Genomic DNA, 11,625 nt, shown 5'->3' on the forward strand with positions numbered 1-11,625 from the left:
TACAAAAATAGTTTCATTAAGGATTTTGTAGTCATTTTTAATCTTGAAAAATACCAAAAAATAGTTTTATTTTAACGGGTAGTCTTATTTTAATAATTATTTTTACTTAAGTAGGGTTAATTAATATTTTTGGTAATATTTCTATGTGAATAGATTTTTAGTTAATTAAACTAATTTTAAGCAAAAGTAATCATAAAAGCCCATAATTTCTAGGTCATACCTCTTAACCTAGAATACCCTACAAATACCTATACCCCTCTTCTTCTTCCTCACCTTTTCGCCCAGAAACACTCTCTTCTCAGCCATGTAAATACCCAAATTCTAGCTCCAAAACTCCCGAATTCACAACTGAAAAATCCGTCACAAACTTCAGCCATGAAACAATCTTGAAATAGTCCCAAAAATCATGTGAAGATTGGCTCCCTCCTTACCAGTCTATTTCTTTCTGTCTTTGAGATTCCGGGTAAAGTCAGAGGTCGAAGTTTTGAGGTTGCGTTGGAGTCTTCGTTTATATAGCTGTCCGAGCTCAGTTGTTGCTTACTTTCTGAGATTCTCGAGCTGTGTTGGTATAAGAATTTGCTGTTTGTTGATGTCCCTGTGCGCCGAGTTTCCTGCTTCTTCTCCTTACCTTTATTTGGTTTTTGTCATTCTGCTTTCCCCCTTTGCATTTAAGGTACCCACAGAATCCCATTTTGTCGTGCTGATTTGTGAGATTGATGTGTAACTCAATTTTGCCTTTGTTTATAATCCTATACTTGCTTGAGGATAAATTCCTACTTCTGTTAAGATTTAGTTGTTTCATATGATGGGGTATATATTCTGAATTTGTTCATTGGGTTGCTGTGATTTATTTATTTATTTTTATTTGTTTGTTTGGAGGCAATTTTGACGAAGTTACTTTCAATAATCTGTACTGCAATGCGAAATTGGTTTATTGAACTATGTTTGATTATACATATTTTTGAGCTAATATAAAGAACGGAGCAATGCCAACTTTATAATTATTTGTTATTCTTGTAAAGTTGAAAGTGCTGCCATGATGTTGTGAGTTATATGCCCTTCAAACGGTTTCTGAAATTGGATATTTAGTGTTTTGGACATTCTAATAAAAAATTATGTTGGAACAGCATATGTGTTGATTGGTGTTGGAAATTAAAGCATTGACACTTTCTTTTATAATTTTTTGACACAAACTTTGATAAAGGTCGATGCTATTTGGGTGATTGTGTATCAGCTGACCAAGTCCGCTCACTTTATTCCTGTGTGTACTGCCTACTCTTCGGAGCGTCTAGCGGAGATTTATATCCGGGAGATTGTTCGTCTGCATGGTATTCCAGTTTCCATCATTTCAGATAGAGGTACTCAGTTCACATCACGGTTCTGGAGGGTCGTTCAACATGAGTTGAGTACTCGGGTGGAGTTAAGTACAACATTTCACCCTCAGACGGACGGACAATCCGAGCGCACTATTCAGATTCTTGAGGATATGCTCTATGCGTGTGTGATTGAGTTTGGAGGGTCTTGGGATCAATTCTTGCCATTGGCGGAGTTTACTTACAACAACAGTTATCAGTCCAACATTCAGATGGTACCGTATGAGGCTTTATATGGTAGGCGGTGTAGATTCCAGGTGGGTTGGTTTGAGCCGGGTGAGACTAGATTATTGGGTACAGACTTGGTTCAAGATGATTTGGAGAAGGTTAAGGTGATCTAGGATAGACTCCGTATAGCACAGTTCAGACAGAAGAGTTACGCGGACCGGAAGGTTCGTGATGTTTTCTATAGGTTGGAGAGCGGGTTCTGCTTCGGGTTTCACCTATGAAGGGCGTTATGAGATTTGGGAAGAAAGGTAAGTTGAGTCCGAAGTTTATTGGCCCTTTTGAGATATTGAGGCATGTTGGGGAGGTTGCTTATGAGCTTGCCTTACCTCCCAGCTTGACAGGAGTTCATCCGGTATTTCATGTTTCGATGCTCCGGAGGTATCACGGTGATCCGTCACACGTGTTGGATTTCAGTTCAGTCCAGTTGGACAAGGATCTATCATATGTTGAGGAGCCAGTGACAATATTGGATAGGCAGGTTAGAAAGCTGAGGTCAAGAACATTGCATCAGTAAAGGTTCAGTGGCGGGGTCAACAGGTCGAGGAGGCGACCTGGGAGACCGAGCAGGATATGCGCAGCCGTTACTCTCATCGTTTCACTACTTCAGGTATGTCTCTATGCTCGTTCGAGGACGAACGAATGTTTACGTGTAGGAGGATGTGACGACCCGACCGGTCGTCTTAAGAATTAACGCTCCGATCCCCTATTAACTATTTTTCCCGTATTTATTTCTGCTATTTTGATTTGCCGGGATATTCGGTTTTGAGTTTCAGAGAATTTTGGGACACTTAATCCCTAAATAAGAGCTTAAGTGTTGGAAATTTGACCGTAGTCAGAACAGTGTGAATACGGTCTCGAAATGGAATTTTGATGGTTCCGTTAGCTCCGTTGGGTGATTTCGAGCTTAGGGGCGTGTTTGGATTGTGTTTTGGAGGTCCGTAGCTAATTTAGGCTTGAAATGCCGAAAGGTTGAATTTTGAAGTTTCCGGTTCGATGGTGAGATTTTGATCCGAGGATCGGAATGGAATTCCGGAAGTTGGAGTAGCTCCGTAGTATTGAATGTTACGTGTGTGCAAAATTTCAGGTCATTCGGACGAGGGTTGATAGACTTTTTGATCGAAAGCGCATTTTTTAGAGTTTTGGAGTTCTTAGGCTTGAATTCGTGGTTGATTCATCGTTTCGATGTTGTTTTAGGTGTTTTAAGGATTGGTATAAGTTTGGACATGGGTATTGGACTTGTTGGTGCCTTTGGTTGAGGTCCCGAGGGCCTCGGGATGATTTTAGATGGTTAACGGAAGGATTTTGAGTTTGGAGTTGCAGCTGAAGCTATGATTGCTGTCATAACCGCATCTGCGGTTGAGAGGCCGCAGGTGCGACTCCCGCAGATGTGGAATGCAGCCGCAGAAGCGGCAAATGAGGAAGTGGCCCGGAACCGCAGAAGCGGCATACGTACCGCACCTGCGAGACCGTAGATACGGATTCTGGGTCGCAGGTGCGGCGGAGAGGCTTTAAGTAAGAACCACAGACGCGGTTCCCCAACCGTAGAAGCGGTATCGCAGATGCGATGGGTGGACCGCATATGCGGGATTGCTGGGCAGAACATATAAATAGTTGTCTTCACGAATTTGAGCTATTCTTTCACCATTTTCATCTGAGAAGTGAGCAATTGGGGATGTTTTTGAGAGGGAATTCAAGGGAACTTCGAGGAGGTAAGATTCTTGAAACCTAAACTCGTTATTGAGGTGATTTTTATCATTATAAACACGAAAATTTAAGAAAAATCAGTGGTAATTTGGGGGTTAAGGCTTGACTAATTAGAGACCTTTGAGTGATGATTTGAGGGTCCATTTGAGGTCTGATTTTGTTACTTTTGGTATGACTGAACTCGTGAGAGTGTGGAATTCTGGAAATGTAAATTTTACTTGATTCCGAGACGTGGGCCCAGGGGCATTTTGGTTATTTTACCTAATTTCGCGTATTAGCTTAGAATTTCTTTATAGAATCAGTTACTTGAAGTATTATTTATATTATGAAACTGAATTGAATAGATTTTGGCCATTTGGAGTCGAGTACTCGTGGCAAGAGTGTGGTTTCGGATTGATTTTGAGCCGGTTCGAGGTAAGTGGCTTGCCTAACCTTGTGTGGGTGACCTTCCCATTAGGATTTGATATTATTGTTAATTGAAATGCCTTGTACGTGAGGTGACGAGTGCGTACTTGTGCTAATTGTTGAAAATCCGATTTTCATTAAGTAACTTCTAGTATTTTTCCTTCCCTGTTTATATTACTTGCACTTTAAGCCTGTTGTTAGCGTAGAAAAGCATGTCTAAGTGATTTAATTGCTTTATTTGCTCAAACTGCTTTACCTGAATTCTGTGTAGCATGCTAGACTAAAATTACTTGTTTGCCTTAATATGAAATTGACATTTGCTGAATATTTTCCTATTGTCGTTGTGTATTTACATTGGGACTACGGATGTGGGATTCCGGTAGATCCCCCTTTTCTGTTTATTTGGGACTACGGATGTGGGATTCCGGTAGATCTCACTTTTCTGTTTATTTGGGACTACGGATGTGGGATTCCGGTAGATCCCCCTGCACAGTTATATGGAACTACGGGACTGCACATGATACCCCAGTATTGGGTATTTATATTTGGGACCTAGGATCGAGATTCCGGTAGATCCCCGTGCACTGATAGTTGGACTACAGAACGGGATCCCGGGAGATCCTTCGGATATATCTGATGGACTACGGGATAGTATTCCGGGAGATCCACTGGATAGATGTAATTGGGACTACAAGACAGTATCTTGGAAGGTACCCCGGTTGTTATCTATGTGTTGAGTTGTATTTCCTTTCCGTGATTATTTTATCTCTGTTCTAGTTGCTGTTGCTCTTTCTTTTCTATGTTATTTCTTACTGTTGCACTTAATTATACTGTCTTATTCTACACTATTATATCTTATATTTTATTTTACCTCAGTAGGTCCTTGACCTTCCTCGTCACTACCCGACCGAGGTTAGGCTTGGCACTTGCTGAGTATCGCTGTGGTGTACTCATGCCCTTTCTACACATGTTTTTCATGTGTAGATCCAGGTACTTCGACTCAGACCTATCACCCTTGAGGTGAGGCGACTGTTTCAGAGACTTTGAGGTATATCTGTCGCGTCCGCAGACCGAGAAGTCTCTTTCTACTCCCCCTATTGAATTAGCCCTTCTGTATTTCTTTTCCTTGTTAGATATTCTGGAGTTAGATACTGGTAGACATTCCAAGGCTTGTGGTTTCATGAGATTCCGGGTTTTGGGAAATGTTGTTAGTTTCGAGAAGTTGTATTGTATATGCCGAGCAACATTTTAAATACTATTTCATTCGGTTATTTTGGCTTTTAATTATATCTTCCGCAAGTTTTGTTTATTTTCCGCATTTGTTAGGCTTACCTAGTCGTAGAGACTAGGTGCCGTCACGGCAGTTCATGGAGGGCGAACTGGGGTTGTGACATTTTTTCACTTGAACTTTCAAAGAGTTGCCCCAGTTTGTACTCTTAGGGCATGGACTTTTATTGTTATTTCATTTTTTCATCATTTATTTTTACTTTTGACTCTAAACTTGATTCCAAAAGAGGGTGGTCGAAGAAAATAACACAGGCTCAAAGGAGTGACAAAGGGTATAAAGTGTTTGAGTAGCAGAAAAAGGGCCTCCCAACCTCGAGAATGCCAAACATAGTATCTTTTCGCGATCACAGCATTGACGAACATGTCTATCTTCTTGGTGTATCGTGGTCACAAGACACTTTCCATCCCTTTATGTCAAACTTTCCAACAAACTTCAGTTGGTTCTTCCTCAACCCGATCTTCACAATGATTTTGAAGGTAAAGATTCTTAACCTCCATGGGTCTCACTATTCTAGTTCCACTTGAATTTTACTCGGGCTTAATTCCACGGTATTTCAACTCTTTTTCATCCTCAAAAGTGCCTTTTCCTCAGTTGTCCAATTCAAGCTTAAATCAATTTTCTAAGATCTGGCCAAAAATTCCGCATGCATATCATATCACTAAAACTAGCAGGAAAAGAACTGAGCATGAAATGACACAAAAGGAAAAACTTTATTTTATTGAGTAAACAATAAGACAAACAACCTAAAATCCGAGTTACAACCCTAAAATAAGCCGGCTAATGAAAATAGCAACAAAACCAGACAGATAAGACTTACACAAAAGGAATAGAGGGATAGAAGGGTTTGACTAAAAAAAAAACAAATAAAATCTGGATCACAACCCTGAAATAACCTAGATAATAGAAAAAACATCAAAACAAGCTACCAAGATTCCTTCCTAATGAGGAGAGAATGACTTTTCAATTGCTAAACATGACATTTAGCCACAAATTTGTTCATCAGAATCACCATGGCCTTCTCCAATTTCAATTGGCAAGTTCTCGAGAGGATTCTCATTCTCCATGTCACCACGCATTATCCCCACAAAGTGTGCATCATCATGTGGAGGTAAAAGATTCTGTGTGATGTTTTGGGTGTCATTGTCTTGGATCACAATTAGTTTTTCTTGGATCATCCTTTCTATTTCTCTTTTCAAATCCCAACAGTTTTCAACATTGTGCCCTTGGGCATTGGAATGATATTCTCACCTTTTAGAAGGGTCAAAACTTCTTGCACGTGGGTCCATATAATTTGGAGGAATGGGTGCAATCATGTCATAATGCTTTAACTTCTCAAATAAGCTTGCATAAGACTCTCCTATTGGTGTAAATTTATCTTTCAACCTGTGTTCCCTTCTATACCCTTGGCATGGATGTGGGTTATAGGGCACTTGAAAATTTTGTGGAGGCTGGTGGAGATTTTGCGGTGCTGATGCTCGCCTTCTGGGGTATCTTGGTGGCTGGACAACGTACTGAGGTGGAGCAACAAAGTATTGTGGGTTCTGAGGTGGATAGTGGTGCTCAGGAGCATCATCGGAAAACAGATGAGGTTGGTCATACCTTCGAGATGTTCTCCTAGGACCTCTTCTCGACCCTGATGTCATTATGATTTCTTTGTCCTTCTCATTTGTGTCACTAAAATTATCAGACTCAATCTGGACAGCCTGAGTTGCGGCTTTGAGAATTGCTTGACTTATAATTCTGCCTGTCTTAAGACCATTCTCAACCATTTCCCTCATTTTGATTGCTTCCGAGAAGGATTTACCCACTACGGACATCATGTTTTGAAAATAATCTGGCTCTTGAGCCTGAAAAAAGATAGTGATTAGCTCGTGGTCATCCATGGGTGGCTTAACTCTATTTGCTTGCTCTCTCCATTTAATGGCATATTCCCTGAAATTTTCAGTTGGTTTCTTCTTCAGGTTTGAAAGGAAATTGCGGCCCGTGGCGATGTCGATGTTTTATTGGAACTATCTGACAAAGGCCCGGACCATATCATCCCAGACATGCCAGTGAGAGGTGTTTTGATCCATAAACTATTCGGAGGCTACTGTCGTAAGGCTTTCCCCAAAATAAGCTATTAGCAATTCTTCATTTCTTCCTGCACCTCTTAGCTGATTACAATACCTTTTCAGGTGGGCTATGGGGTCTCCATGTCCATCATACTTTTCAAATTTCGGGATCTTGAAACCAAGTGGAAAACGAACATCAGGGAACATACATAGATCCTTTAAGGCAATACTCTTCTGGCCTGCCAACCCTTGCATGTTTTTCAACTATTGTTCTAAGCTTTTCAGTCTTCAGGTCATTTCTTCCTGTGCCATCTTTCGGGCAGGCTTTTCAATGTTTGCAAGAAGCTCGAAAAAGTACAAGTACAAGTGGTACTCAGGAGTGTGGTACTGCTCTTGCTGGGTAGCAAATTGTGACTCATGAGTTTTCTTCTGCACCACCGTCGGTTGTGGGATGGTGAAGACATGCATAACACTAGAGGTTGTCTGATTGGTTGTCAATAGCAATCTTTGAGAGCATGAAACAGAAGTTCCAACTATAGTCGTACAGTTGGGATAAGGACTGAACCCAGGTGGATAGGATTGATTAGACAATGAGACCGAAATGGCAGTAGTTGAGATGTGTGTGAACTCTGGAAAACCATGCGAAGAAAAGGGCGGTCCTTGGCCATTGGCCCATGCTTGACACATTTCAATCATTTTCTGTTTCAGAATTCTATTTTCCTCAACCACACTAAACTCTTGTTGAACCCTCAGACCCTGAGTCTCTTGAGCATTTGTAACAACTTCGATGTCAGTTGTCAATGACATTTTCCTTTGGATCTTGTGTTGCCAGCTTACCACAAATCAACCACCTTAAACTTTCTTCATAATAAAAACAAGAGACACGTTAGAATGGACTCAGACAGTCCTTATTATTATTATTATTATTATTATTATTATTATTATTATTATTATTATTATTATTATTATTATTATTATTATTATTATTATCATTCTTCCTTCTTTTTTTTGCATTTTTTTTTCAAAATCATTTGATCGAACCTGATGTGGGTTGGCTATGTATCATATAGGAACATGAATCAGATCTTGTGTAGTTCGGGAAATGGGAATAAAGTAAATAACCTAACTCTTTTTTTAATGATTTTTTTTTAATTTCCGAAAGAAAACTTATAAAGAATTTTTTTTGGATTCAGATTTGTTTGTTTTTTTTGAGAATTTTTCAAAAGGACTTATAAAGAAGAGATTATTATATTTTTTGAGTTTTGACTCTTTTTTTTCTTTTTCTTTTTGGAATTTCGAAAGAAAAACTTCTAAAGAAGAAAGGAAATATTTTTTGGATTTTTTTGGAATTTTATTTTGAATTTATGAAAGAAATGCTTCTAAAGAAAAAGGAAATATTTTTGAACCTTAAATATTTTTTTTCAATTTTTGAAAGAGGAATGAAAATATTTTTGGATTTTGAGAAGAAATTAAAAAAAAATATTTTTGTATTTTTTTTAAAAATTGGGGTTTAAAAGAAAGACTTTCTAAAGAAGGAAATAAAAGAAAATATTTTTGGATTTTTTTTTAAATTGGGAGCCGAACCGACGAGGTTTGCCTACGTATCTCACATTGGTGAAAATCAGACCCGCGTAGTTCGAGCAGTTTTGACATAATTGGAAAAATATGATATTGACTCGCTTTCATTTTTTTGAAATACATTTTCCTTTCTTTTTTTTTCAAAACTTTTGGCAAAGTTTCGAGGCATTTTCAAATACCGGATTTTCAGAACCGGGTGAATTCTCTATCCTACCTAACTCTTGATTTTTCTGTTATTTTTCTTTCCTCAGCCGGTCAACATACAAGCCGAAACAAATAAATGTACAAATAGCACATAAGATGCATTAGGATGGTCTTTCATTTCGGGTATTCCTGTCCTAGACGGACCCAACCCCCGTGTTGAGTCCCCTAAGTTAAATGCACGTGATGCAAATAAACGTTTCTACTAGGGATCCGACATGAGACTATGCTATTCTAGGATTAAACCTGGGGTTGTGTTCTAGACCTGGCTTACCCGAGCGGATAGCTCTAGCCGAGGTGGGGGCAACGTACCGGGAGCACGAAAATCTACCCGGCCTAGTTGCTGACCCAACCTCGTTCTATTTGGCCTGACTTCTAATAGAAAAGTGGGTCACACGTATGTGCGCCATATTTTTAGAAGACTCAGAAGGGAGGCATAAGAAGACAGTTTAATACAATTCAAATAATATCAAAGCGGTAAATAAGCGAAAATTAGCGCATTAGGTCCACAAATACAATAATATCAATAAACAATAAAGCCAAGCATAGATCATATTAACAAGCTCGAATTCTTGAACCCTGAACCAGAGATTCTGGGTTCTTATCCCCAGCAGAGTCGCCAGAGCTGTCACACCTCCTTTTTACCACCGAAAGGGATATAAGAGAGTTTTTCCAATTAAAGTGACATTAATCGAAATAAGATTATTTTATTTAATCTTTTTAGAGTCGCCACTTGGAATAGTTTATTTGGTGTCCTAAGTCACTGGTTTATTTTTAATCCCAAATCGAGGAGAATTTTGACTTTATTTAAAAGTCTGCGAACCAGAAATTCTAGATAAGGAATTTTGTTAACCCGGGAGAAGGTGTTAGGCATTCCCGGGTTCCGTGGTTCTAGCACGGTCGCTTAGCAATTTATACTTGGCTTAAGTTGTCTAATTACTTATTTTAGAACCTATGTGCATTTACCTTTTACCGCTTTTAATTGCTTGATTATTCGTAATTTTGGAATTAACTTAAAACGAGTCACGCGTACGTGTACTCATTTGGTTCGGCGCGTCAAAAATCGTGTCATGCGTACGTGTCCACAATTAATCACGCTTTATTGTTATTAAGAAATTTTTGGTCAAAGTTGCGTGAACGCATACTCCGGTTTTGTTTTTAGGATCGTAATTATGTCACGCGAATGTGTACACAATCACGATGATGTATTAAATCGCGCCTAAAGCAATTTCTACGAATATTCATGTTTTTCCTAAAACTAATTTAGGATTATTGCAAGGCTTAAGAGTTATGCATTCTTTTGACTTAACACCACTCATGGCCTACTCTTATTCCTGGCCAAGAAAAAAACAACTCCAATTTTTTCATCTACCCGATTAAAAGCATTTATTCAAGAACCCAAGACTACATGAATCACAATCGAAATAAAAACTAATTAAAATAATTTAAATGAAAATCAAGACATGCTACTCAAATAGCGTAGAATGACAAATCAACCAACACGCGCACCAAGCTATCATAACACAATGAAATGAGAATAAAAATTGAGAAATGAATCTTTTATTGATCAACAAAGCTGAAAATTACAAATTAATTGGGCTAAGCAAAGCAACAATCCTTGACCGAAATAACGAAATTGCGAACCGAAACCTCGAATCGACACCGGAACACTCGACACCCAAACTCGAAACAAATGTAGCAGAACCAAAAACAAAGGAGCCGGAGACGGAAACCAAGGTGTTGAATACGACGACAGCCGTGGCTGGCACCGGAATATCTCCTGATGGGCTTCACTTCAAAAATGCCAATTGCGATTTCTCTTGGTTAGCTTAGATCACAAATCTCCATATAACTCCATATTCATATAGGGCCGCGTGTAAATTAGATTAACGGAACAGGATATATAGCAACGTAGTTTTCCAACTGTTATAATCAATTTGGCCCTTTGTTTACTTTCATTTTTCAAGATTTAGCTTTAATCTGTGTTTCTTTTTTCATGCGGCACCTATAGAAACAACGAAGTTGGCAGAAGCTTTTGTTTTGGGCATCACCGTTCACCTTTTTTTTTTTAGCTCTAGGTCTAGGAATTGAAAACTTAAGGTAGAGTTTCTATAATTAGGTATTTTATATAGAAGTGAGAAATGATGATGACCATTGGATTAGAAGGAAATAGATGGCTAGGATTAAATCTTGCATTTAAGTGGGCTAATGGGTTGGGAAATGGGCTAAGGGTAATTGAGTTTGAACTTAGGCTAAAAAGACCAAATAATACAATGTATCTATAAAAATATAAAAATCACTCTAAATTAAAATAAACTTATATAAAACTAAATACTACGAGTGAAACTATTTTTTTTGTATTTTCAAATGTTATAATACTATAAATATAAATATACTAATTGACTTTAACCTAAAGATGAAAATATTTATTTTATTTTATTGTAATTTTTATTTTTTGTGATAAAATAAAGTAAAAGAGTCAAAACCATTTAAAATAACGATATTAAACCTAAACTAAATATTTTACGCTAAAATGTGTAAAATCTTGGGGAGGGTCAAAAATTACATGTCTACAGTATCTGCATGAAAACATGTATTAATAGTTGGTTATTCTGTTCAGATTTCATAGATTAGGAGCATGACTTGGGCACTAATGTTTCCTTGTGTTACAATGTGATAAATCTGCTAATTTGACTCTATGCTCAATGTTGTATTTAAGTCACTATTGATGTACTTTCGAAATTAGTGTTGATTTGTACATAAAAGGTGAATTGGGTCGGACTTGTAAACGGCCCAA

At 38.3% G+C, this 11,625-nt stretch overlaps 1 long non-coding RNA gene across 1 annotated transcript; it reads left to right on the top strand.

Moving 5' to 3' along the window:
- Positions 1–260: 260 nt before the first annotated feature.
- Positions 261–3,579, top strand: LOC138876977 (uncharacterized). The gene is made up of 2 exons (XR_011402297.1): positions 261–673; positions 1,205–3,579. It is a non-coding gene; the product is annotated as an uncharacterized lncRNA (long non-coding RNA).
- The last annotated feature ends 8,046 nt before the right edge of the window (positions 3,580–11,625 follow it).

Source organism: Nicotiana sylvestris, chromosome 9, assembly GCF_000393655.2.
Source record: "Nicotiana sylvestris chromosome 9, ASM39365v2, whole genome shotgun sequence".
NCBI classification, from domain to species: Eukaryota; Viridiplantae; Streptophyta; class Magnoliopsida; order Solanales; family Solanaceae; genus Nicotiana; species Nicotiana sylvestris.